The sequence below is a fragment of the Sciurus carolinensis genome (assembly GCF_902686445.1).
Source record: "Sciurus carolinensis chromosome 14 unlocalized genomic scaffold, mSciCar1.2 scaffold_125_arrow_ctg1, whole genome shotgun sequence".
NCBI classification, from domain to species: domain Eukaryota; kingdom Metazoa; phylum Chordata; class Mammalia; order Rodentia; family Sciuridae; genus Sciurus; species Sciurus carolinensis.
The window spans coordinates 1,264,265-1,291,787 of record NW_025920110.1 but is presented as its reverse complement, the minus strand read 5'-3'; positions in this window follow the sequence as shown (position 1 = coordinate 1,291,787).

Sequence of the window (27,523 nt, the reverse complement as noted above, 5' to 3'; positions counted from 1 at the left end):
TCTCACCAGGCATCATTCCATGTGGTTGCTAGGGCTCTAGGCTAGTTTCCTGACTAGAAAATTATGGGTGTGTCCAGTCCTTGAGGAGCGGATTCAGAAGGAAATACCGGTCCAGCCAGTGATAAGTTTGGTGATTCACATACCTCCAAGTACACTTCCACTCAACCTGGCCTAGTGGACCTGGTGGGGGAAAATTGCCTGCTGTCATGATGCCTGGTGTAGCCAAATGAGAGCAGTGTCACCTAGAGATCCTAGAGTTTAGTGTGAACTGTCAGGATTCAGAGAGTTTTCTTGTGCTGCCTGGACCTGGAGAGATTCACTGACATGGGACAGCACCCTGCACACTGCCTGGCTCCTTGTCTCCTGGCTGAAGAGGATAGAATCAAATTTCTTGAAAATCGCAGGACCCTGGCACTCCCTCCTGTTTTCTTTCCTCTGACCATCACAAGTAATCTGCTGCTTGTTTTCAATCTTTTTTTTTCTTTTTTTCTATTACATTAATATAATTTATTATTAACTTCTTTATTTATTTATATTATTGTATACAAATGGGATACATGTTGCTTCTGTTTGTACTTGGCTTAAAGGCATACCATTTGTGTAATCATAAATTTACATAGGGTAATGTTTGATTCATTCTTTTTTTTTTCCTTCCCCCAACTCCTCCCATCCCACTTTTCCCTCCATACAGTCCTTCCTTCCCCCATTCTTGCCCCCCTCCCTAAACCTAACTCTAAACCTAACATTAAATCTTCCCAACCCCCATTATGTGTCCTCATCCACTTATTAGTGATATCATTCTTCCTTTGGTTTTTTGAGATTGGCTTATCTCACTTAGCATGATATTCTCCAGTTTCATCCATTTGCCTGCAAAGGCCATAATTTCATCACTCTTTATGGCTGAGTAATATTCCATTGTATATATATATGACATTTTCTTTATCCATTCATCAATTGAAGGATATCTAGGTTGGTTCCACAATCTGGCTATTGTGAACTGAGCAGCTATGAATATTGATGTGGCTGTATCTCTGTAATATGCTGAATTTAAGTCCTTTGGGTATAGGCCAAGGAGTGACATAGCTGGGTCAAATGGTGGTTCCATTCCAAATTTTCTAAGGAGTCTCCATACTGCTTTCCAGAGTGGCTGCACTAATTTGCAGCCCCACCAGCAATGTATGAGTGTACCTTTCTCCCCTCATCCTCGCCAACACCTGTTGTTGCTTGTATTCTTGATAATCACCATTCTTATTGGGGTGAGATGGAATCTTAGGGTGGTTTTGATTTGCATTTCTCTTATTACTAGAGATGTTGAACATTTTTCCATATGTTTGTTGATTGCTTGTAGATCTTCTTCTGTGAAGTGTCTATTCATTTTCTTAACCCATTTGTCGATTGGATTATTTGCATTCTTAATGTAGAGATTTTTGAGTTCTTTATAGATTCTGGAGATTAGCGCTCTATCTGAAGTATGATTGGCAAAGATTTTCTCCCACTCTGTAGGCTCTTTCTTCGCATTGCTGATAGTTTCCTGTGCTGAGAGAAAGCTTTTTAGTTTGAATCTATCCCAGTTATTAATTCTTGCTTTTATTTCTTGTGCTATTGGAGTCCTGTTGAGGAAGTCTGGTCCTAAGCCAACATGTTGAAGCTCTGGACCTACTTTTTCTTCTATAAGATGCAAGGTCTCTCGTCTGATTCCAAGATCCTTAATCCATTTTGAGTTTAGTTTCATGCATGGTGAGAGATATGAGTTTAGTTTCATTCTGTTGCATATGGATTTCCAATTCTCCCAGCACCATTTGTTGAAGAGGCTATCTTTTCTCCATTGCATATTTTTGCCCCTTTGTCTAGTATGAGAAAATTGTATTTATTTGGGTTTTTTCCATGTCCTCTATTCTGCACCATTGATCCACCTTTCTATTTTGGTATCAATACCATTCCGTTTTTGTTACTATTGCTTTGTAGTAGAGGTGAAGAACTGGTATTGTGATACCCCCTGCTTCACTCTTTCTGCCAAGGATTGCTTTAGATATTCTGGGTTTTTTGTTCTTCCAGATGAATTTTATAATTTCTTGCTCTATTTCTGTAAGGTACATCATTGGTATTTTAATTGGAATTGCATTGAATCTGTATAGCACTTTAGGTAGTATAGCCATTTTGACAATATTAATTCTTCCTATCCAGGAACATGGGAGATCTTTCCATCTTCTAAGGTTTTCTTGAATTTCTTTCTTTAGTGTTCTGTAGTTCTCATTGTAGAGGTGTTTCACCTCTTTTGTGAAATTGATTCCCGAGTATTTTATTTTTTTTGAAGCTATTGTGAATGGGGTAGTTTTCCTAATTTCTCTTTCTGAAGATTCATCACTCATGTATAGAAATGCCTTAGATTTATGTGCATTGATCTTATTCCCGCTACTTTACTGAATTCACTTATGAGATCTAAAAGTTTTCTGGTGGAATTTCCTGGTTCCTCTAGGTATACAATCATATCATCAGCAAATAGGGAAAGTTTCAGTTCTTCTTTGCCTATTTGTATCCCTTTAATTTCTTTGGTCTGTCTAATTGCTCTGGCTAGAGTTTCAAGGATGATATTGAATAGAAGTGGTGAAAGAGAGCATCCCTGTCTTGTTCCAGTTTTTAGAGGGAATGCTTTCACTTTTTCACCATTTAGAATAATATTAGCCATGGGCTTAGCGTAGATGGCCTTTACAATGTTAAGGAATGTTCCCACTATCCCTATTTTTTCTAGTGTTTTGAGCATGAAGGGGTGCTGTATTTTATCAAATGCTTTTTCTGCATCTATTGAAATAATCATGTGATTCTTGACTTTAAGTCTATTGATATGGTGAATGACATTTATTGATTTCCTGATGTTGAACCAACCTTGCATACCTGGGATGAAACCCACTTGATCATGGTGCACTATCTTTTTAATAAGTTTTTGTATGGGATTTGCTAAAATTTTGTTTAGAATTTTTGCGTAGATGTTCATTAAGGATATTGGTCTGAAATTTTCTTTTCTCGATGTGTCTCTGTCTGGTTTAGGTATCAGGGTAATATTGGCTTCATAGAATGAGTTTGGGAGGGTTCCCTCCTCTTCTATTTTATGGAATACTTTGAGAAGTATTGGAATGAGCTCTTCTTTAAAAGTTTTGTAGAACTCGGCTGAGAACCCATCTGGTCCTGGACTTTTCTTTGTTGGTATGCCTTTTATGACTTCTTCTATTTCATTACTTGAAATTGGTCTATTTAAATTGTGCATGTCCTCCTCATTCAGTTTAGGCAATTCATATGTCTCTAGAAACCTGTTGATGTCTTCGAAATTTTCTATTTTGTTGGAGTATAGATTTTCAAAATAGCTTCTAATTATGTTTTGTATTTCAGTAGTGTCTGTTGTGATATTTCCTTTTTCATTCCGAATTTTAGTGATTTGGGTTTTCTCTCATCTTCTCTTTGTGAATGTGGCTAAAGGTATATCAATTTTGTTTATTTTTTCGAAGAACCAACTATTTATTTCGTCAATTTTTTGTATTGTTTCTTTCGTTTCAATTTCGTTGTTTTCAGCTCTGAGTTTAACTATTTCCTGTCTTCTACTACTTTTGGTGTTGGTCTCTTCTTCTTTTTCTAGGGCTTTGAGCTGTAGTGTTAGGTCATTTATTTTTTGATTTTTACTTCTTTTATTAAATGCGCTCCATGAAATTAATCTTCCTCTAAGTACTGCTTTCATAGTGTTCAGAGATTTTGATATGATGTTTCTTTGTTCTGGTTTACCTCTAAGAATTTTTTTTTAATTTCCTTCCTAATATCTTCTGTTATCCATTCATCATATAATAGCGTATTGTTTAATCTCCAGATATTGGAGTAGTTTCTGTTTTTTACTCTTTCATTAATTTCTAACTTCAATCCATTATGATCTGATAGAATACAAGGTAGTGTCTCTATCTTCTTGTATTTGCTGACATTAACTTTGTGGCATAATTTATGGTCTATTTTAGAGAAGAATCCATGTGCTGCTGAGAAGAAAGTGTATATGATCTTGGTTGGATGGTATATTCTATAAATGTCTGTTAAGTCTAAATTATTGATTGTGTTGTTGAGATCTATGGTTTCGTTTTTCAATTTTTGTTTGGAAGATCTGTCCAGTGGTGAGATTAGCATGTTAAAATCACCAAGTACTATTGCGTTATGGTCTATTTGGTTTCTAAAATTGAGAAAGATTTGTTTAACATACATGGATGAGCCACTGTTTGGGACACAGAAGTTTATGATTGTTATATCTTGCTGATTTATGCTTCCCTTAAGCAGTATGAAATGTCCTTTCTTATCACTTCTGACTAACATTGGCTTGAAGTCCACATTATCTGAAATGAGTATGAATACTCCAGCTTTTTTGCTGAGTCCATGTGCATGGTATGTTTTTCCTCATCCTTTCACATTTAGTCTATGGATATCTCTTTCTGTGAGGTGAGTCTCTTGCAGGCAACATATTGTTGGATCTTTCTTTTAATCCAATCTGCCAGTCTATGTCTTTTGATTGATGATTTCAGACCATTAAAATTCAGGGTTATTATTGAGATATGATTTGTATTCCCGGTCATTTGGTTCATATTTAAAATTTTATTTATTTATTTATTTATTTATTTTTTGACACATCTTGTTTTCTCCTTTATTTGACAGTTCCTTTAGGATAATTCCTCCCTTTGCTGAGTTGCTTCTTTGTTTTTTATTTCTTCCTCATGAAATATTTTGCCAAGAAAGTTCTGTAATGCTGGCTTTCATTTTGTAAATTCTTTTAGCTTTTGTTTATCATGGAAAGATTTTGTTTCATCGTCAAATTTGAAGGTAAGTTTTGCTGGGTATAAGATTCTTGGTTGGCATCCATTTTCTTTCAGAGCTTGAAAAAATGTTGTTCCAGGCCCTTCTAGCTTTTAGGGTCTGGATTGAAAAATCTGCTGATATCCGTATTGGTTTCCCCCTGAATGTAATTTGGTTCTGTTCTCTCACAGCCTTTAAAATTCTGTCTTTATTTTGTATGTTAGGTATTTTCATTATAATGTGCCTTGGTATGGGTCTGTTGTAATTTTGTGTATTTGGAGTCCTATTAGCCACTCGAACTTGATTTTCCATTCCATTGTTCAGATTTGGGAAATTTTCTGATATTATTTAATTGAATAGATTGTTCATTCCTTTAGTTTTTTTCTCTAAGCCTTCCTCAATCCCAATAATTCTCAAATTTGGCCTTTTCATGATACCCCATAGTTCTTGCAGATTCTGTTCATGATTTCTTACCATCTTCTCATTTTGTTCAACTTTGTTTTCGAGGTTAAATATTTTCTCTTCAATATCTGAAGTTCTGCCTTCCAGGCGTTCTATCCTATTGGTAAGCTTTCTATGGAGTTCTTAATTTGATTTAGTTTTCCTTCATTTCAAGGGTTTCTGTTTGTTTTTTTTCAATGTCTCTAACTCTTTATTGAAATGATCTTTTGCTTCCTGAATTTGCTCTGTTAACTGTTGATTGGTGCGATCATTCAATGCCTGCATTTGCTCTTTCATCTCATCATTCAATGTCTGCATTTGCTCTTTCATCTTGTTTTCTTCCCTGATCATTTTAATTATGTATATTCTGAACTCCCTTTCTGTCATTTCTTCTGCCATGCTGTCGTTGGATTCTATTGATGTAACATTTAGATTTGTTTGGGGCATTTTCTTCCCTTGTTTTCTCATATTGCTCATTAATCAGTGGGTCATTAAGATATTGCAGTTTTCCTCTATCAACTTATCATGTCCCTGAAGATTGCTAGTATATCCCCTCTTATCCTTCAGTAGCCTGAAGTCTTGGAGGAAGTTGATAAAGCGGAGCTCCACGAAGAAGCTGCCTCTCTAGGGGTGACGACCCTCAGGTGGGGTATATTCCCTGCTAGTGGGCAGAGGTGCCTCCACTTCTTGACCAATGGTCATCCAACGGGGAACTAGGCTGTGGGCTGAGGCAAGGCCTATTTGTGCCTGTGTCTCTGGTTTTACCGTCCCTTTGAGAAAACCTCTCCCGGCAGGGAAGACTCACTCAGTGGGAATGTCTCGATGGTCAATTCCCCTCCTAGAGGTTCCCCTCAATCTACAACTACCGCCTGGGCTAGGCTGTCTTCCTCTGCAACGTTCCCAGGGGCCCGGACCTACCTCCTGAGCCTGGGAGCCTCACTCTCTGCAGGTGAGTCTCCTTAGGCTACCTCTCCCAGAGAATCCGCCCACAGTCCTGGAAACTTCGCTCTGCCCCTAGGCGTGTCTCTGTGCAGCTCTTCCAGCAAGAAGCCACTTAGCTCCTGGGACCCTGCTCTGCACCTAATCACCTGGCTATGCAGCCCCTCCTCTGAGCTGCCACCTGGAGCCCCGTACAATAGCTCCGGTACCCAGAGACCCGCCACACACCTCCTCTTCCGGACAGCGACCGGGTTTCCAATGCAGTCACTAGGAGTCCAAGCAACTCACTTCACGTCTCCTCCTCCCGCCAACCTCCAGTAGCCCTAGGCAGTCACTCTAAGCCCAAGTGACCCGCCCTCTTCCTCCTCCTCCTCCTCCTCGGGGTAGCCCCCCAGGGGTTCAGGAGTGGTGGCTCCGAGACCAAGCGACCCACTGCGCTCCTCCTCCAGGCAGGCCACCGGTGTTCAGGAGCAGTTACTTTGAGTGCAAACAACTCACCACTCGTCTCCTCCTCTGGCAACCGCCTGTGGCTCTGATGCAGCCACTCCTAGACCAAGTGACCCGCCGTGCTTCTCCTCTTCCTCCGGGCAACCCCCCGGTGTTCAGAAGCGGTCGTTCTGTGTCCAAACAGCTCGCCACGCAGCTCCTCCTCAGGCAGCCGCCCAGAGCCCCAGTGGTTTCTCCAAGACCAAGCGCTGTGCTGAGTCGCCTCCTCTACGATGATCCCAGTTGTCCGTGTTTACCGCTCCAGTGGGGAGAGGGGCGTCTCACCAAACAACTCTACTTCACAAAGTTCCCTGCTTTCTGGGGCTACCACCCCATCCGGGATGCATCCCCAATGGGAGAAACTCACCCGGCGGCCTTGAGCTGGTCCCAAGTTTCTCACTATCTCCTCTTTTGAATCCTGCATCCTGGAGCAACATGAAATGCAGCCACCCTCTAGGCCGCCATCTTGAAACTTCTGTTGTCAATCTTGATCTGAAGCAGTCAGGAGCGGAAGCATCTCTGGTTGCCATGGGAACCATGATGCCATCTTGCTGTCATGCCTTTCCTCTGTGACATCAGGCTGCATCTGAGGTGCAGGCACCATGTCACAGGAGTCACTCCTCAAACTCCTTGTGGCCCAAGACTCAAAAAAACTCTCTGTAGAGAGAAACCAATTGCATTCTCCAACTGGAGCCTGGAATCCCTGAGTCATTCAGACCCTTCCGAATGCCTGCCCTATCCACCTGGATTAGAGGAGCTCTCCCATCTTTGACTCTCATATTACAGGAGCACTGGTAACCAAGTGAAGGGTTGTTCTGAGTGTATTTGAATGCTACTGAATATTTGAGAAATTAGGAATATGAATTTCAGCCCTTATCTTACTGTCATGAATCTTGAGAGTAAAAGTTACAAACATACTCAGAAGAAGATTGAAATTGTTTGAGGAATGTTTCTTTTCTGCCAGCAAATATCTCTCCTGGGAACCCAGACACTGAGAGCTATCACCACTTGCCTTTGCCTTTTTTTGTATTTCTTGACATTGTCTGCCTAAGTTGCTGAGGCATTCCCTCATTGAATAAAACTGGCCTTTCCCAGTAGTAACACCTTCCTCTACCTCACCCATACCTGAGACGATAGGCATAATGCCTTCTCTGAGTGAGTCCCAATCTGGCTATCAGTACACCATCTCTGGCCTTAGCTGTGTATACAACCAACACTATTGTGGACACTTGGAGATATGTGGATACTTCATCTTTCCAAAATCCATAATAGTAATTTGGTGCTGCTATGCAGACAGGTTCTTCACCATTTTCTGAAAATCAAAAGCAATCGAAATACATGTCAAGTTCCAAAGCACTAAGGACCTTGAACTACCACTCATCACCCACCATTTCCACAACTTTTCACGAGAGACTGAGTTCTTATGGGTGATGTAGCAAGTTCAGGATTTCTGACATGTTTCTGAACAGCACATGGAAAGCACATACATAAGTTGTTCAGATTCTTCTCTGATATGTCATTGGCTGCTGTCTTTTGACAAGAAAGAAAACCTCTTAGGACAATTGAATCAGGTGCAATCCATACGTTCAAAGTTCATACTTTGTAAAGTATATCCATGGACAATTTCTCATCATTATAGAGGACTTCTTTAGACCTTTTATGGAAGCATTCCAGACATACCTGAGGACAGTGAAACTTTGGCCCAAGGGATACTCTCAAAAAGTTTCCAAAATCTTTGAGCCCAATATGTGAGAGCCCCTCTCACAAAATACCTCCAATGTTTCTAGATTCTGTAGTCAAGCTACCACATCTATGTTTTCTCTTTTTTCTCTGGGTTCTGCCATGAACCTCATCTCAACCCCTATTGCCCAGGGTCTTGTGAGTCCTCTGGTTGAGCAACCCTCACCCACAAGTACTGTGAATCTGCTGGGTCTTCTTGATGATAGAAAATCTCCTAATATTGATCAGCCTTCTTTGTTAAAGCTGTAAATTTTGCCTAGTGTCTGCTTAATCAGTCCCCTTTTGTTTTGTTTGTGAACTCCCCTTGCCTAATACTGGTCAGTTTTTTCTGTTTATTTTGTTCTGAGTTCCATAACCATTCTTTCTTCATTCCTCTCTGTGTCTTTTTAATGAATGCCACTCACATTATTGTGCTCAGTTTTTCTCTATCCTATTCCAGGTTCCTCAAGGTAATTTTTACTCAGTTTCCTCTTGGTAGTTTGGGTGAGAGACATTTATTGACAGTTTTCCATCTTTTCTCAGTCCTGTTGTTAATCTTTTCTCAGATTACATTGCTAAAAGTCATCTTAGTCCTTTCTTGAGTGTCACTCAGACACAATTTCTTCAGTTCCTGATAGCGGTCTCATGTCCAGGAAGTCCTATTTCTAGGCAATCCAGGTAACAGGGAAAGAACTCCTGGTTTCTACCACAGTGTCATGCTTAAAACTTTCATTGGAATAAACTTTCACTTAAAATTTCTGCTTTTCCAACTACATTGATTTAACAGAGGAGAAAATGTTGAGGACTTGGAGAGTTGGAATTATCTGAACAGACTGCATATGGTAAGTAACTTGATCCTCTTTCAGTCTGACTCTGAAATGCTTGACTGGAAAACCAATGCAAGTCAACACCAAAGAAATTATAATGAATTTTTAATTTCACATTTAAAATAATATTCTCAAAATCCTTAGTTGATTAGAAAGGCCCACAGACTTCAAGGATTGGTGCCGTGGGAAAAAAGATTTAACCCTGTCTATGTAAGAATGTAAAGCATAGTAGATGAATACTGAGCAGACAATTTTCCAAATGGTCTGTGGTGTTCTAGAGAAAAGGAGAGGAAGGCACACGTGGGAAAATTTATGTGTTCAGGACATTATTATATAAGGAGAATTTTGGGTTCATGTAAACCTGAACCCCAAACTTAGAAGCACAGTTAATTCCTATTTTCTCCACACTGCCTCCTCCTCCTGGAATTTCCCTTTCAAAATTTCTAACCAGAAGATATCTAGCAAAACAAATGGCCCAGTGGAGGTGATGGATCTTTCCTATTATTTCAGTTATGTGGGTGGCTGAGGAAGTAGATACTCTAGTGCAAAGTCAATTTTCCTAAATTAGGAAAGGCCTACTCAACTTAGCAAAATGATGTCTGTAAATATAAACATACAAACAGAAGTGGTGATGGCTCATGGCATCAGTGATCCCAGGAACAATATATATTGGCAGAATTAAAAAAAAATAGTGAAATTTAATTTTATACTCCCTGTGGTTGTATTTGCAAGAAATCTTTTCAAGAATCACTGCACTGAGCTTCGGTCTACAAAATTACATCCACTGAACTGCCCATCATTCAAAATCCTTCTACCATAGTTTTCATTATTCTCAAAGAAATGCCTAAGGTTTTTAACAGTGAACCTGTGAAATTAGAGTAATAAAAGTCCAAAGGTCTGGCATCCAGTAACTTGGGATTGAAGGGTAAAGAGATATCAGGCTCAGGTAGGAGAGTTCACTTTGTTTCTCACCCCAAGATGTTTCTGGGCCTGGGGCATCATGGGTTTATGTGAATGCCTCCTGTGGCATGCTTGCTGCTCTGCAGACATCTCTTGATGTCACAGAAAGGAAGAATTCAGCATGATGATGTCACTGTTCCCATGGTCACCAGAAAAGCTTCCCCTCCTAACTGATTGAGACAATTATTCAAGTAAAGTGCCAACTCAGCAGTGATGTTAACAGGGAAGAGGAAGTGGAAGAGTCCCAGAGTCTACTTCTTTCAACAAATGTGATCCTAACTTCTTCACCCAGTTGCTGAAAAGCATGGGTATGTTAGCTCAACCCTGCAGGCCTATGGGTGATCCAGATATGTCCAGGGCTATTAATCCAGCTGAAGACTGACAGCCTGCACCAACCTGCAGTCCCACTAGATGGCGCTGAACACGTTTGGCCACACCAGGCATTTTTGCCACGTGGCCACCTTCTCCTGCTGCAGGCAGTTGAGTACCAAGACAAGTTGACCTGGGAGGGTTGGATGGTTTCAGGAGTCTGCGAGGATCACTCAGCCTAGCACTGACCCCAGTGGCTTTGCCATCCATGTCTGTTCCTCTCAGTCTGGGCTCCCTTGGAATTTTGCCAGGTGACATAACTGATGTAGGGCCATACCATGGAAATGGAATGAATGATGATTGTTTACAGCACAGGGCAGTGGAGCATCCAGCGCAATGCGATGGATTCGGTGATGACCGAATTGGGAAACATCCACAAAATCTGGTGGGGTACCCTACATTTTCCTCAAACATCCAAACACAGGAGAGCTAACATTTGAAATTTGACCTGTAAGTGGAGGTTGGTGGTTCACACAATGTCTTGTGAGGAGAAGAGGGAGTACATTACTGAGCACATGTGATGGAGGCCAGAAAAGAGCTAGTAAATGAGGAGAGATGTCCTGTGCACTTGCTACCTGCCAGTTTCCAATTGCTTTGCTGCTGGCCCACAACTAGTCTGCACTCTGATTTCTCTTGATGGGAATTTCTAGGGGGCCCTTGAACTCACATTTTTAGGGCAGAAATATTTGGCCAAATTGTCTTGATAGAAGTGTTCAAACTCTTGCACTCACTACTACCAGTCTGACACAGGTCCTTCTCTGATGTTGCCAAGGGTCCTTTAAGCAGCTCCTGGAGAATGTAGACTATAGTCCAGTACCCCAGAACCTGGCAAAAATATGCTCCCATAATGTGATGTGATGGATTTTAAAAGGGAATGATAGTGACTTGATGAGCACAATTTTTCCAAGCATATAATCTTCTAACAAACATCATGATGAAAGAGAGGATTGTTACAAATGTTAAAAGGTGAATATACAAAAAGAGATGAGGTAAGAGCAGTGTGTGATGAACTAAACACAGGAAGGTTGGAGATGAAAACCAACTAGAGTGAACAGATTCTTAAAAACTGTCATTGTTATTTATCTCCCCCAAAATACAAGGACATTTCCTCAGTTTCAAAACAGTATAGGAATACATCAGAAATTTGAAGATCATTCAGTAAGCAAAGGTAATTACTGACAAAAACTAAACTTGCTAAGTATATGAATGATCTTGCAGATTCTTGGACCTATCCTGTGGCTTGCACAGGACAGCTGTTTACACTTATGTTGATTTGGCTTTTCTGCCATAAGATCTCCAAGGAAAGGCTTTCTTTACTCTACAGAACTTACACACAACCACCTAAACTTAAGCAAGGATATATTTGAAAGTTCAGTACTGAAAGGTGGTTCTTGAAATAAAAAGCACACCTCAATATCAGGGATGTAAAGAAAAACATCTCTTCTCAAATACAAAAATAAAAATCCAAAATGGGCAAATCCTGAATTTCAAAAGTAGAAAAATTTAAAGATGTGAAAGCTGTTAACTTCCAGGAAAAATGGAATGTAAAGCATTTCCAAAATATAAAATTCATTTTTATTAGAATTTTATTATATCCACCACAAGCATGCCACATAATCAACCTCTCTGATTTTATTCTTTATGTGAATTATTTACAAAAGGTGTATTATTTAAAAATCTTCCTTACCCTGCAAAGCACAATCAATATTCCAGAACCATGGTGAAGATGAGAACACCACAACCTTCACCCAAATCTACATGGCATGGTTCCTAAAAATCCATGAGGTTAATAAAAGTCTGTAAAATAGTTTCATTTTAATTGATTCTGGATCTTCAGTGACACAAGGAACCCAGTTTTTAAACCCACTATGCCACCTGTTTGATGTCAGCAGAAACTAAGTAATGTATTCAGCACCAATTTACTCAATTTCTTAAAGAAATAATTTCTTCCCAATGCACAGAAAAACAGACTTATAAAATGCAGTGACAAAAAATAGCTCTTTTTGTCATCACCTCTGAATATCAGAGCTGATATTTACATTGACCTGGATCTGGTACAGGTAACAAGTGCAATTCATTTTGAGAGAACCTGGGAGTGTTCCTCAGAATTCTACTGCCTCCCAAACACTATTGCAGTTGACATTTGGAATCATACCATTTAATAGAAGTGAGCACCTTCAATGTTTATGAACTTGCTAATTAAATCCCCATTTCAGCATTTTCCTGAGTATCAAATAACCTATTAGCTTGCGATAGTTGTCTCATCATAATGCCTACTCTAAGGCAAACCCAGTCATGGAGAGAGCACTGCTTATTTATAACAGTGTCATGCTAAAAACTCATCAGAATTAACTTCCACATAAAAGTAATACTTTTCCAACTGTATTCTATTCACCTGATTCAACAGGGGAGAAAATGTTGAGGAATTGAAGTGTTTAAATTATCTGAAGATACTAACTATTGTAGGTGACCAGACACTCTTCTGCTCTGACTCTGTTTGACTGGAAAACAAACCCAAGGCAAAGCCAAGCACATTCAAAAGAATTTTTAACTTCATATTAAAAATAATCCTCTCAGAATACTTAGTTGCATGGAAAGTTCCACTGTCATCATTCATTGGAATCAGAGTAATATTCATTCCTCTCTACTTAAGTAGAAAAAATGGCTTCAGCAGAATCTTTTACCCTGCATGGAACAGGATTGCCCACAAGCCTCTAGGGTTGTGGCCCCAACACATGCCGACCCTCTGCTCATGGATAGAGATGTAAGGATCATACTTGTTGAAAGCACTAGACTGTCTGTCTTGTCTTCCTCCTCTTCCCTCTTATAATAACTGCTGAGCCAGGACATGACTTGAAACATTGACCCCAGTGTCCAGGAGGGGAAGCTTCTCTGGTTGATATGGGAATTATGATGGCATTTTTATGACTCTTCCTTTCTTATATGTCAGAAATTATCTGTAGAGAAGCCAGGATGTCTCAGCAGGCAGTCATTTGGACCCATTTTTACCCAGTTTAGAAACGCCCCCAAGGGTGGGAAACAAAATTCACTCTCATACCTGAGCCTGAAATCTCCTTGTTCTTCAATCCCTTCAATCCCTAGTAGCTGTCTCTTCTTTTATTTCCATTTTACAGGATCATTGTTAAGAAACAAAAGCATATTTTGAGAAAAATAGAAACCAGAGTAGCAAGGTTTGAATGATGGACAGTTCAATGGAAGTAACATTCTAGACCTAAGATCTGTGCAATGATTCTTGAGAATATTTGCTGCAAAACAAACAACAGGGAGAATAAAAATTATTTGTCACACTTGTTTTATGCTGCCATCATATATTGTACCTGGGGTTACTGATGTAGTCAGCCATCACTGCTTCCTTTACATTTTCACATTTACAAACATCATCTGACTAAGTTGACTAGACTTTCCTTATTTAGAAAACCTGATTTTACCCTGGAGTACCTACTTCCTCAGTTTTCCCCTTACCTAAAATAATTGGGACATTTCATTGCCTACACTGGTTGTTTTCCTCAGATATCAACTGGTTAGAAATTTTGAAAGAAAAATTCCAGGAGGAGAAGGCAGTGAGGAACAAGTAGGAATTGATTGTGGTTCAAAAGTCTTGGGGCTGAGGATTGCATAAACCCAAAAATCTCCTTGAATAATAACATCCTTAGCACATAAGTTTTCAAACATATGTTGTCCTCTGATTTGCCACAGGCCACTGCAAACCACTGGAAAAATATAGAATTAGAATATACTTGGTTTTACCTTGGCTTGGTTTACCAGTCAAGAATTTCAGGTCAGACCAGAAGATAATCCAGTAACCTACCATAGTCAGTATCTATAGATAATGCCAATCCACCAATTATTCAACATTTTTTCCTCTTTCAAATTAAGTGAATAAAACATGTTTTGAAAATTACCACTTTAAGTGGAAGTTTATTCCAATGAGTTTTCAGCATGGCAATGTTGTAGGAATCAGTAGTACTCCCCCTGTGATGAGCTTTGCCTTAGAGTAGGCATTTGTCAACATGAGACAACTATCAGGAGAAGATAGGTTTTATGATATTCACAAAAATGCTGGAGTGGGGATTTAATTAGCAGTTCATGAAAAAATGGTGTTCACCTGTATTTAATGGCATGGTTCAAAATTTTAACTGCAGTAGTGTTTAGAAAGATGAAGATTTCTGGGGAATACTCCCAGGTTCTCTCAAAATGAATTACACTTTTATCCCTGGGCCTGCTCCATGTCAAGGCAAATGTCAGTTGGAAAACCTAGAGGTGATGACAAAGAGAGCTGCTTTTGGTACTGAATTTACTCAGTCTGATGGACTGTGCATTGGGAAGATAATATTCCTTTAAGAAATTGAGTGAATTGGTTCTGAATACATATCTTAGTTTCTGCTGATGTCACTCAGGATGCACAGTGGGTTTTTAAAAACTGGTCTTTATTATTGAGATAAAACCTCAATTCGAATGAAACATTTTTACACAATTTTGTTGATTTCATGGATGTTTGGAAGGCATATCATGTAGAATTGAATGAAGCATGTTGTCTTCTCACATTTCCATTGTTCTGGGAATTTCTTGATTGTACCTTGCAAGGTAAGGAATGATATGAGAACACATTTTTGAAATAACTCACATTTAAAGAATGAAATCAGAGACAATGGGTATGTGATATGTTTGTAGTGGATATAAGAACATAATAATAGAAAAAGGATTTTGTGTTTTGGAAATGCAATAGATTCTGTTGTTCATGGTAGGTAAATTCCATCACATATTTAGTTATTTTTAAATATTGTATGCTTTTGAAAATCAGGTTTTGACCATTTGGGGGTTACATTTTTGTATTTTACATCTCTGACATTGTGTGGTTGTTGTGTGATATTTAAGGAGGTTTGTGTGCACGTGGTGTGTGCTGTGTGTTTTGTCTCTCGATTCCAGGTATCTGAGTATTGCACAGTCAGGCCCTCATGATCACCCAGTGCTGGTGCCACCCTGTCCTCTGTTTGTCATGGGAAGTTTCATGATGACATGATCCCTATATGCACAGGACAGCTAGGGGAAGACAAGGAATCCCTCAGCCTGACATATAAAAAAGGCCCCAGCCTCCTCCACAGAATTCCAGGGTCCAGATGGCAGTGGGATGGTGGGACTAGTTCCCAGCAGGAACCTGCCTACCTGTGCCCAGGGGAGGACAGGCTGGAAACTTGCTGCCTTCACTGTGGCAGCACCAGGAAAGCTGCCCATGACTGTGCTTGTGCTATGCTCAGGGACCCCAGAAGCCAGCTCATGTGGCACTGGGAAGGCCACAAGGATGAGGATCATATCACGCACTCAGTGGTCATATTTGTAGTGTGTGGATTCTGAGGCTGCAGCCTCTAATGCCAAGGCACAGGTGAGAAGGCTGCACTAGGAATCCAGGTTGCTTGCTGCTGGAGAGTGGCTCTGATGGAGGCCCTGCACACACCAGAAGATGCTCTCCACATCCTCCATCTCTTCATCCACTCCTATATCCTCTGAGCTAAAAGAGAGGGCAGTCCTTGTCAAAGTGTCAGGAAGGCATCACTGTGTTCTGTGCATTCTGGAGACTTCCTCCACAATGTGTGGGGTAACCCCTGCTCAAGAGAATGTTACTGACCTGGACAGGACTACAGGGTTTCTTCTCTGGTCTAGTGAGACAGGGTTCTCTCTAATAAAAGAAATGTATTCTTTGTCGATGTTTATTCTTGGTGTTCATGGGTAACCCAAGAACACCTGCATGTTATGATTATCATGGGGTATGAAGAAGAGATGGGGTCATGACTCCTCCACAGACACTCCAGCAGCCACCCACCTGCTCTGCAGCCTTCCATTTTCCCTTTCCTGCTACCCACAAGGCCTACAGTATTTTAGTGACCTTGACAGAGAGGGTGCCCTGACTGAGGGTGAGGCCCTGCCACTGCCCAGAGGAGAGACTGAGCCCCCATCCAGGTGGCAGGGTGGGCAATGACCCAGAGATCAGGGTGTCTTCCCAGGGGCAGCTGGGAATGGCAAGAGCAGAAGGAAAGTCATAGACCTGGTCACAACCCAGAGGCATCTGTCCCACCCTTAGATTCATTCCCCCCTGAAGTGGTGGCCTTATGCTTGGCCCTATGATGAAGCCAGGGTACCAGATAGATGGCCATGTACCATCCTTGTAAACAGGGTACCGGTCAGGCTGGGTGTCAGGAAAACTTATCTCAGTATGGGTGTGTGAGTGAAGCCCAAGAGGTGCTCCTGCAGGCCAGAGTGCCCACAGGCTACCTGTTCAAGTCTAGTCCCTGAAGGGTGCTAGTGGAAAGAGGATTGACATAGGAGATGGGACCTGGTGGGGTTCAGGGCACTGAGGTGTGTCCTTGAAGAGGGCTGTGGGACTTCAGTCTCATCCTGTTTTTCTCTTGCATCATAGACAAGAGGTGGGGAATTTGCCCTGCCACACACTCATCCATGATGGGCTGCCTCACCCCAGACCCCAAGCAGGCCTGGATCGAGGCCTCTAAAACTCAGAGCCAAAGCAAACCCATTCTCCTGCAGGCCTCTGGCATTTTGTTACAACCTGGGTAGTGGGCTTTCACCTCCACAGAAACCTCCTTGTGTCCAGTACTTGCTGTCTCGGATACACAATCAGGAGGCAGGAAAGGACCTTGGGAACTCTTGAAGATGGGTCATGGTCCAGAGCCAGCAGGCCACACCCCTGCCTTGCCACATGTTGAGCTAAGATGGCGCCTGCCAGATGCTGGCGGGGAATGCCTCTCCTGCACATGTAACTGTCAGACAATACCAGGTGTATCAGACTAGATTGCGTGGTGCTTCATGACTGGCCAAGTACACTTCCTTGTTTGAGCTCTGGCACGCGGACTAGTCTTGCCTTTGCACGCTTTCCCCTGATTGACTTTTGTACTTTATATTAATTGGGTTTATTCCCCTAATAAACAAGACTTGATCAGCCTTTTTTCTTGTCTCCATTTCTCGTGTCTCTTGTCTCTCCCAATCCCCACTCCCCCTTCCAGGTTCCCGTTGCAGTACTGCAGGTTGGGACAGATCATGACCAATCTGTCTAAATAGGAGAGAGGATGAGCCTCTGAGACACACTCATCATGAGCAGATGATTCAGCATCACAGAGCAGTGTGTGGACCGGCTCTAAACAGCACTAAGCACACCCTAGTTCAAAGCAGTGCCCCCTCCTGATTCTACTCATGGAAGTTTCCAGAATGGAGAAGACATGGGCTGGTGCTAGATCACGGCAAGGGGTTACCAAGCAGGGGCATCACTGGGACATCAGGAGAGTGTGGCAGGGTGTATCCTGATGAACATCCAGGGTGCCCTTTAATGGAGGGTTTTCCACTGTTTCCCATTCCCGTCACAGTTTCTTCTCAGTGGTGAGAAGTAGAAACCATGGTAGCAACAGAGCATTGGGGAAATGTCCAGAGATGAGGGAAGCAGGGCTGGGGCTTTTGAGGGGCTGAGAGCTTGGACAGAGAAATTGGAGTTAGGGTTCTTTCTTGTGAGAGGCAGGAGTCCCCTCTGGAGGAGCGCCTATAGCAGAGTTGGGCAGATGCATGGTGAGAGGTTTCCTGCAATGAAGCCAGGAGTGTGAAGGCGAGACAGAGGTCAAGTGACTGGAACTTTGTTCAGGAAAGTGGTATGGATATCTGGAAAGGAGGGAGTTTAGGTGTGTTAGGACCAGTCTAATTTGGCAGAGGACTGCTTTTAAAATTTGGTCCACTGGTAAGTGAGTGGGATCAGTGAGCAGCAGACTTGCAACAGGAGAAAGTCACAGATGTTTTGTAGAGTTGATAGGGCCACATGAAGGAGCAGAGGATTATAGGACCACTTGGGATTACCTAGTGGACAAGGGGCAGATGGAAAGGCCAAATGGGTAGGGGAGAGGACTGGGACTCAAAAGGCAGGAGGACCTGTTCAGCAGGGAGCCTGAAAAGAGAGGGAGGGAGTGGTGGCGAGGAGGAAGGAACCAGACAAGAGTGGGAGGAGAGGGAGGACCTTCACAGCCATCTCTGTGCATCCTGGAACAGAGAAGATGCCCCAAGGCTTGAACTGACACATTCCCTGAATGATGCCTGCTTCTCAAGACTGACTTCTCCTGGCCTCCTAGAGGCTGTGTTACTTCTAGTTCCTAGGTGAGACAGCACAAATTTCAAGAACATGAGAGCAGTTGGCTGTCCAGCATGGGACCCTGGTGGGCCCACAGTATGTGCTGCTCACCTCTGGGATATCCTTCTCCAGGAGATGGGATTGGAGTGTTGAGTGTGCACAGTGGCTCTGGCAGTCCAGAGGACTCTGCTGTCCTGGAAGGGACTGTGCTATTGTGCATTGGGAGCTTCAGGGCCTGTGGTATCTGGGTTGATTTTCAAGCCTCATGCCTCATCTCCAGAGAGAGGGTGCATCCCCAGCCACCTGGACAGCCCCACTGCTTGATGTCCCTTCAGCAGACTTGGGTGTGTTGTTTCTTATGGCACTACCTGAATCCAGAGTCCTCTGGGCCTGTGCTCAGCAGTGGTAAGGGAAGAATGGCAAGGAACCAGAAGAAAAAGGAGGGTTCCTGGGGCATCTGACCTGAAATCCTGCCATGGAATTTGAGAGGTAATGCCTCCCAAGCACATGGAATGACTCAGGGTCAGAGGTGCATTTGAAAATGCTCCATGAACCATTGGATTCTGCTGGTCATGCAGGATTTTAGGCTGTGGTGTGGCATGGTGCAGACACCCCTCCAGGAAGATGGCTTTGCTGGGCCTGGAACATGAGGTGGCCTGTCCAGTGTCTGTGCTCATCACAGTGCTGTCAAACAATGTGCCACACAGAGTCACAGCAGAGAAACCAGCCTGCACTGACTGGGCGACTTTGGTCCAGGAATACACTTGCACCCCTACACAGACAGTCAGTCTGCAGCAGACCATCTCCATCAGAATTTTGGAGATGGTAATGCTGTGATTCTAGAACTGCACACTGTCCAAGGCACTCCTTGAGACAGTGACACCCTATGAGGATTTGGGTGCATCAGACATACTTCCCAAACCCTAGGAAGTAGTTGCTGTGCTCTGATGAGACCCCACGTACACATAAGTACATTGAGTCACAGGGAAGTTCAAACACCAACTCATGTTCACACAGTGAATAAGTGGCAGATCTGGGTAGAACCAGGAAACCTGGATCTGGATTTATATCTCTGTATCATGATCAAGAAACCAGGATCTCAAGCATGCAGAACAATGGGTGGGCCCTATGCCCTGGGTGGGGTATGGTACGCTCTGCACAAGTGTGACTGAGGGCATGGGTCTGCAGTAAAGAAAGTTGCAGGGGCACAGAGACAAAAGCAAGAGGGGCCCTGCCAAACCAGAGCTGCTCTGAGCAAATTTAGCAGCAAAGTGTGGAGGTGTGCTAATGGGTGAGAGAAATTTTGGGGTTAAGTTGATGTACAGAAAAAGAGGACTGAGCATCTCTCCTTGGTGTGGACTTCCTGTCCTCGACAGCCAGAAGACACAGGTGTGGGAAGGACAATCTTTGGGCAAAGACAGCAGTTAGCTGGTCTGTCTCTGACCCCTGGTTTCTTGCTTCCATCTGCTAAGAATCTGTGATGACATAAGGGACCCTGGGACTCTTGGATGACCTCCCCTCATCAAAACCCTAACTTTCACCCATTTGCAATGTCCCCTTGTGGTTACAGGTGATGTATTCCAGGTCCCCAAGATAAAAACCAGGATGTCTCTGGGCCTATTTTATGTTTTACAACTGGTAGCTGCTGCTATACTGTGCAGGTGACCCGGTGTGAAGCTAAGTAGCTAAGTCACAACAGACAACAAGCAGAACTTGTGGACTGATCACCCTTATGAGTCCAACTCTTGTATGGACGCCATTACAGGAGTGTGCTGCTCCTCCTGACAGACCCCCAGTTTTTCCTACAGTCCATAAACATGAAAAGGTGTTTGCAGTTCCCTTTCTGGGAATGCAGTGTGTCAGTCCTACTCTTGGGATACTGGAAGGACTCAGGGAGACAGGGTAGTGCTGAAAGCTTGTCTGGCCATCTGATCAACACTAAGCCTGCTTGCTGGCCAAGGTCAAGTTTCCATTATATGGGACTCTCGGAGGCTGATTCCAAGAGACTTTATGAGTCCATCAGCACATGTCAGACTGAGTTGGGGTCTAAGGCCACCAGTGTTCCTATTGTAGCTTGTTTCCAGGATGGTGCTGATTATCTCCACACAAAGAACATGTGAGCCCACAACACCAAGAAAGTCTGTATTTTCAGAGACTCAAGGATTAAGTGCCCTGATTTGACAGCAGGTCTCAACCTGGGAGTGACCTGGCTTGTCATGTTTCCCAGGTCCTTGGTTTGCTTTCCCATGAAATGGGGCCATTACTCCAAAGGGCAATCCTGGTAGTTGGGAAGAAAGACCAAATTTCCACACTCTGCACCTGGAATATTGATTTGATTGACAGGACCATTACCTGGTGAGGTCACACAGGTTTGGTAGAAACTGAATCCCTTCCAGGGACTTTTGTACCAGCACCCAAGCCAAGGATGCTCCTCACTCCTTTTTTCCCATTAGTTGTGGAGGCCATGTATTCCTGGACTAATCATCAGTCTCTCACTGGCCAGGGGAAATAGCCCTGCCAGTTATTTTGCAGGGGCTGAGCACCTGGGTTACACCAGACCACACAACTCTGTCAGTTGCATGGCCTAGAGCAGGGTCTGGATCTATGGGGTACATGGTAAGGTGTGTACACCCAGCACTGAGGACTCCTGGCTAGTCATTGTGAAGTCCAGATGGAACCCTGAATGAAAGGAAGTAAAACACTGTAGTAGTCTAGACAGGGATTACTTCACAGCCCTCTGGCACCAAGCAGAATGCACCTCAGGTCCCAGTCAGCCTGGAAAGTCTGGGCAGGACCCAGGAGTGTAGAATTGCTCAAGAGTAAAAATGTGCTGTGGAATTCATTCTCAGTACCCCCAAATGGGATGGGGGTTCCTGAAGAGGCAGGGTAGGCTCGCTGACAGCCTCTACACTAAGGAGCAGGTTACCCGCCTTTTTCCTCTGGTCTGCTGAGGTGGACAGGATATGACCAGTAGTTATCAACAGTGTGGCATCCCCTAAGGTCCTGAACCCTTGATCCTGAGTCTATGGTTCAGGTCCCCTCACAGCCTGTGAAATTCAGGTAAACTCCAGAAGTGTTCATCATATGTCCACAACTTTTGATCATAAATACTGTAGTCAGGAGTGAGCTGGGACCTTGGCCCCACATACCAGTCCTGGGGGCCCTGTGAAAATCAGCTGGCCTCAGGCAGGGCAGACATCTACTATGCATACCCACCCACCTTCCTGTCTGGACCACATTTGAGAAGGCTGCTTTGGTTGCTGCATCTGTTCCAGCTTGCAGGGCCAGCTGAGCCCATGTGGCCAGGGCCTCTGAGGACTATGGCTGCCATGATGAGGTTCTGCATTGACCTAGGCAAACATATCTCCAGAATGGCAAGCATCTGCTGGCCAAGGGAGGAGCAGGGTACAGAGGTGGTCTTGCTCAGCGTCTGTTTTCTGACCTGCAGAGTTTGGGTTGCTGTGACAGTGACTGGTGGACACTTAGAACCATCAGCATTCTGTTAGTCAGGTGGACAGGTATGTGGGTGGCCAGGACCAGTTGGAGGACTTGGTAGGTAGGTACTTCCAAACAGCAGGATACATGCCTGTGGATAGATGACTGTAGAGTGGGAAACTTTTGTCCCTGAACCCAGGCACACCTCCCCAGCTTAGGACTGAGGTGTCAAAAATGTGTGGCATCAGGTAATCAATTGCTCCTGCATTGTCTTGTCAGGTTTTTGTCTGATATTTCCTGAGTACTTGAGAAAGTGGGAACCTGCCTTCCTGGAGGGTGAGGACATATGATGGGGTGGAAGTTGCATCTGTCACCAGGCCCTCAAGCAGCAGTTTGGGCCCAGGACGATGCCCATTTCCACTCTGGGCACTGAGATAGGTCATAGCTGCTCACCAAACACTGTGACTGCTATGATCCTGTACCCACCCTGCAACATGGAAACAGCAGGGCTGCCTCCTTCCAGAGAGCCTCAGAGGACAGATTTAGATATTCTCTCAACTCCACACACTGCCTGGGAAATGTTGAACTCAGATTTCTCCAAAGGGCATGAGCTACTCAGAAAGGAAGGTGGAGAAAAAAGGTTAGCAGTTAGAAGCCCTGGAGGTGTACACAGGTGGGCCCTGATCTGGTTACAACTGGGTCATACCTGGAGTAACACTTAACCCTGTTTGGGTTCTGCCCTTGTCAAACACTGGGCCTTGACCTGATCACAACTGGGCCATGACCTGATCACACACTGGGCCTGTATCTTTGTTAAATTCTGGGGCATGATCCTTGTCACCATTTGTCCTGATACTGGTCACACTCAGTATACTGGCCATGGTCACACACTGGTCTCTGACCCTTGTAACACTCTATACACTGATAATGGTCAAACTCTGTTACCCTGGTCACAATCTGTGCCCTGTCTCTAGTCTCACTCTGTGTCCTGACTTTGGTCATCCTCTAGGCTGTCATATGGCTCACACACTGGACCCTGACCCTGGTCACATTCTGGGCCCTGGCCCTGATCACACTCTGGGCCTTGACCTTGGTCACAATCTGGGCCTTCACCATGATCATACTCTGTCCCTGGCATTGGTCACATTCTGGTCCCTGGCCCTGGTCACATTCTGTATCCTTATCATGGTCACAATCTGCATCCTGGCCTTGGTCACCCTATGGACCCTGGCACTGGCCACCCCTGCTGCACTTCCCCTTGGAGTGGGAGATTGAAAAGGAAGTATCAGGCAGACTGTCAGGTGGCCAGAGTGTGCTGAGTGTGTAAATCTCACAGGCCGAAATAAACAATTCTGTCTTGTCTCTTTCAGTTCCCCCAGGAGAGCAAGTGCTTGTCATGAAGTCCTTGCTTTATCATGCACTGGAGTCTACAGGAGACTGGCTAACTCCAGAGCCTCTTATTGCATCACAGGTCTTTGCAACAGTGCTGAAAGACTCAGCACCTAGAGTGCTGACCCTCACCATCTGGATTACTACCTTGGTAGACAGTGGTGGGGTTCAGGCCAAGACATGCTCCAGAGTGCAGGTCTAGGAGGCTAGAGCCAGGATCCTCTGGTGGCCAATGTGCTTTGTGGACTTGGTATGCATTATCACAATTCCAACAAGGGTTCCAGCAGAGAATGGACACCCTTGTGGGACTTCCAGGACACTAGTCAGAGTGAGCAAGGTCATGGTCGATTTCCAGGGTGCTTCCACTTCTCACCAGATGAGAGTGGGCTCCTTTATCCTCCAGGGTCCACACCAAAATGTGGTACTGGTTGTAGATATGTTACCAAGCCAGTTGAGCCTGGAGCCTCTGGGAGTCCAAACCAGTGCTCCTCTTGACTGGCATTCTAGGACTCAAGCCCAGAGCAGCCTCAGAGAACATGGGCTATGATACCACCTCAGGTGAGCAGGATACTGGGTGGACACCAGTGCTGTGTGGCCAGCACTTGAGGTGAGTTGGGATAGATACCATCAAGGATCACCACACCTTCCAGTGTCTGGGGAAGTTGGTCACCCACATGGGGATGGATGCATCCTAATTGTTATGGGGATGAGCTGCTGACTTCAGAGGCAGCAGATTTTGCACATGCATCACTGATATCCCCTCCACACCAGGCTGGACCCGCCCAACCCCACCAGAATCTAAGTTGCCAGGACTCCATTACACACTGGATCCAAAGACTCTGGTATAAGAAAAATAAGGACTGGGCCTCACCTGGTTGAGAGGCCCCTTCAGAGAGAGCTTCATTCCTCCCTCTTTCTCCTATGCAGGTGTGGCAATGCCTGGGTCAGCTTGTCCACTCTCAGGTACCATTCATTCTTTATTCCACTGTGGCTACCACCCAGCAGGTCATGTAACTGGCTCTCTCCTCAGAGACCTGAAGACCCAGTCAGCACCTGCCTTGATCCCCCCAGTGGGGATTCCAGAGGCACTGCCCTGAATAGTAGGCCAGGGAGGGAGTTGTGGATGCCCCAAATCCTGCCTGGTGTTCCCTAGCTTCTCACTGTTCCACCTCAACACACCTCCGCTCTTCCTCCTCTTCGAGAGAAAAGGGTGCACAGCCTCTCCACTTGCGGCAACCCTGGATTTAGTTTGGGGTCCTGCTGACACTGAGCACTTACCAGCATGTCCTTCCAAGCAATATTGGGCTTTTTTGCATCAAGGCTCTTAACTCCACCCATGCTGGGGACCTAGTCTGGGAAGATTGGAATCTGTAACTACCTTTCAAACCCAGTTGTTCCTCAACCAAGGACAGGACTCAAGTTTGCCTTTGTCCCATCATCCTAGAGGTGGAACCTCTATAAAAAATTTAAATTGAGCAAGAAATATATTCCTTGTGATACCCCCTTGTGATGAATTCAAAATATCATTTGAGTTTTTATGTTCACAGAAGTGGAAACTTCTTGGGTTAAAGGGACTTTCCAATGTTCAGTGCCTGGGGAGTAATGAGTGCTCAGCTCAGTCTTCTCCCAGTATGCATTCTTCTTCTCCCCAAGAGCTGGGGGATTCTCTGGTGATGAGCACCAACCAGCAGGGCACTTCAGGTGTAATACTATCACATGTGTCCAGTGTGCCCATTGGTAGTGAGAGCAAAAATCCATGCCTAGCACAGAGACTGTGAATGCCAGGTGCTTATGTTAAGATCCCTGGCTTCAATCATTTGGATGAGGCTGTTTGGTGAGGAAGGTTGGGCTCACCTGTGTACTTGTGTCTGCTGAACTCACCTCCCAGGAGACAGGACTTCCTGGGAAGGTGAGAATACATTCCCCCGGATGACTTCCCATTGTACCCAGTCAGGGGCACAGCCCCATCAAATCTAGCCCCAGCAGGGAGTCAGAAGCCATGCCCAGGCTCAGAAACAGCTTGTAATGCATAATTCCCTCTGCCCTGGGCCTGAAGTGGTCCTTGTTTAGTCTTTTACCAAGTACAAGATCCCAGAAGCCTATGACCCAGCACTGAGTTCAGAGTAGGTATCAGCAACTCATACAGAATGTTGTGGATTTACTTATCATAAGGCTGTGGGCACATAGGGAGTGTCTAGGACTTGGGGGCTGAGCCAGTGGCATCATGACCTATTCTGGGATTAGCTACAACTCTCTAGGAGACTGAACTAACAATCAGCAGCAATTGTGGACACTATGTTTCAAGGGGCTTAGACTCAGTTGTGAATATGGGAGCCCACCAAGGAGTATCTATCACTAATCTTGCTTTAGAACCATGGGTGAGAGGGACACAACCTCAAAAACTGCACATTGTCTATTGCTACATGTGCAGGACTATGTGTGCTGGACAGGTGCAGGTGAATCCAAAGTAACCCTATGCCAAGCAGGTCAGGTGACTCTGGCATCCTCTCCACATCCCATGAATAAAAAATAGTATTCAAAGAGTAGCTGAGCAAATGAGAAACAGAAACAAATTAAACATTAGAAATAAATCAAAATGGATGGAATTAACACACACCTTTTTACAATACCATGGAAGGTAAATGGTCTCAACCATTCAACTAAAAGACACATGCTAGCAGAATGCACTAGAAAATAAGATCCAAATATATATTGTTTGCAAGAAATGCACTTTACAGGCAATGAGAGTCACAGGCTGAAAATGAAAGGATGGAAATTTATAGCATATGAAGAGAGCCCCAAAGAAGCAAGAGTAACTACTGTTAAATCTGACAAGCAGATTTCAAAGCAAAATTAAACAGAAGAATCATGGAAGGTCAGTTCATACATTAAAGGGAAAAATTCAGGAAACAGATGTAATGATAAGAAATATTTATGGTTCACACAGGTGCAACTAATTATCTTAAGAGACACTGCTTGAATCAGAACTGGCAGACCCCAGTAAAATACCACTGGACAATTTCACTGCACTTCTCTCACCAATAGGTAGGTTATCCAGAATAATACAGCAAAGACTCTTTGAACTTGAAAAATATTATAAATAAAATGGATTTAACATACACCTATAGAATATTTTATTCAACAACAGCTGAATACACTTTCTTCTCAGAAACTTAGGGAACCTGGTCCAAAATAGACCATATTTTAGGTCACAAGGCAATATTTAGGAAATATAAAAATATTGATATAATATCTTGCATGTTATCTAATCATAATGGTATGAAATTAGAATTTAACATGAGCAAATATACTTTGGAACACATTTTACAGTAATAAATGGGTGATATAAGAAATCAAAAAAGAAATTTAAAAATTCTTAGAATGAATTTAGACTACTTACAGAACATATCAGTACTTCTGTGGTACAATGTGGGGGCAGTTCCAAAAGGAAAATGTATAGCCCTATGTGTCTACATAAGAAATCAAAAAAGTTTTATGTAAATTAGTGGATCTTACATTTTAAGGTCCTTGAAAAACAAAAACAAACCAATCCAAAACAAACAGAAGGAAATAAATAATTATTATCAAACCAAAATCAAATTGAGAATAAAAAATTAAAGAATTGATAAAAGCAGGTGATTTTTGTTGAGATAGAATTGATAATCTCTTAAACAATCTAACCAAAAGAAAATGAGAGAAGACTAATGTCAGTAAAAGTAGAGATGGAAAAAGAGAAATCACCATAAACATCACAGAAACCAGGGGATCATTGGGAATTTTTTGAAAACTTATACTCCAAAACCCTGGAAAACCTAGGAGAAATAGAACCTTTTCTAGACACATAAAATCTGCCAGGATTGAATCAAGCTGCAAAAGAAATCTGAGGACACCACCAACTCACAATATGATAGAAGAAGTAATGAGAAGCCATTCAAGAAAGGAAAATCCAGGGCCAGAGGAGTCTCACATGAATTCTACCAGAGCTTTGAAGAACTATTCACTATGC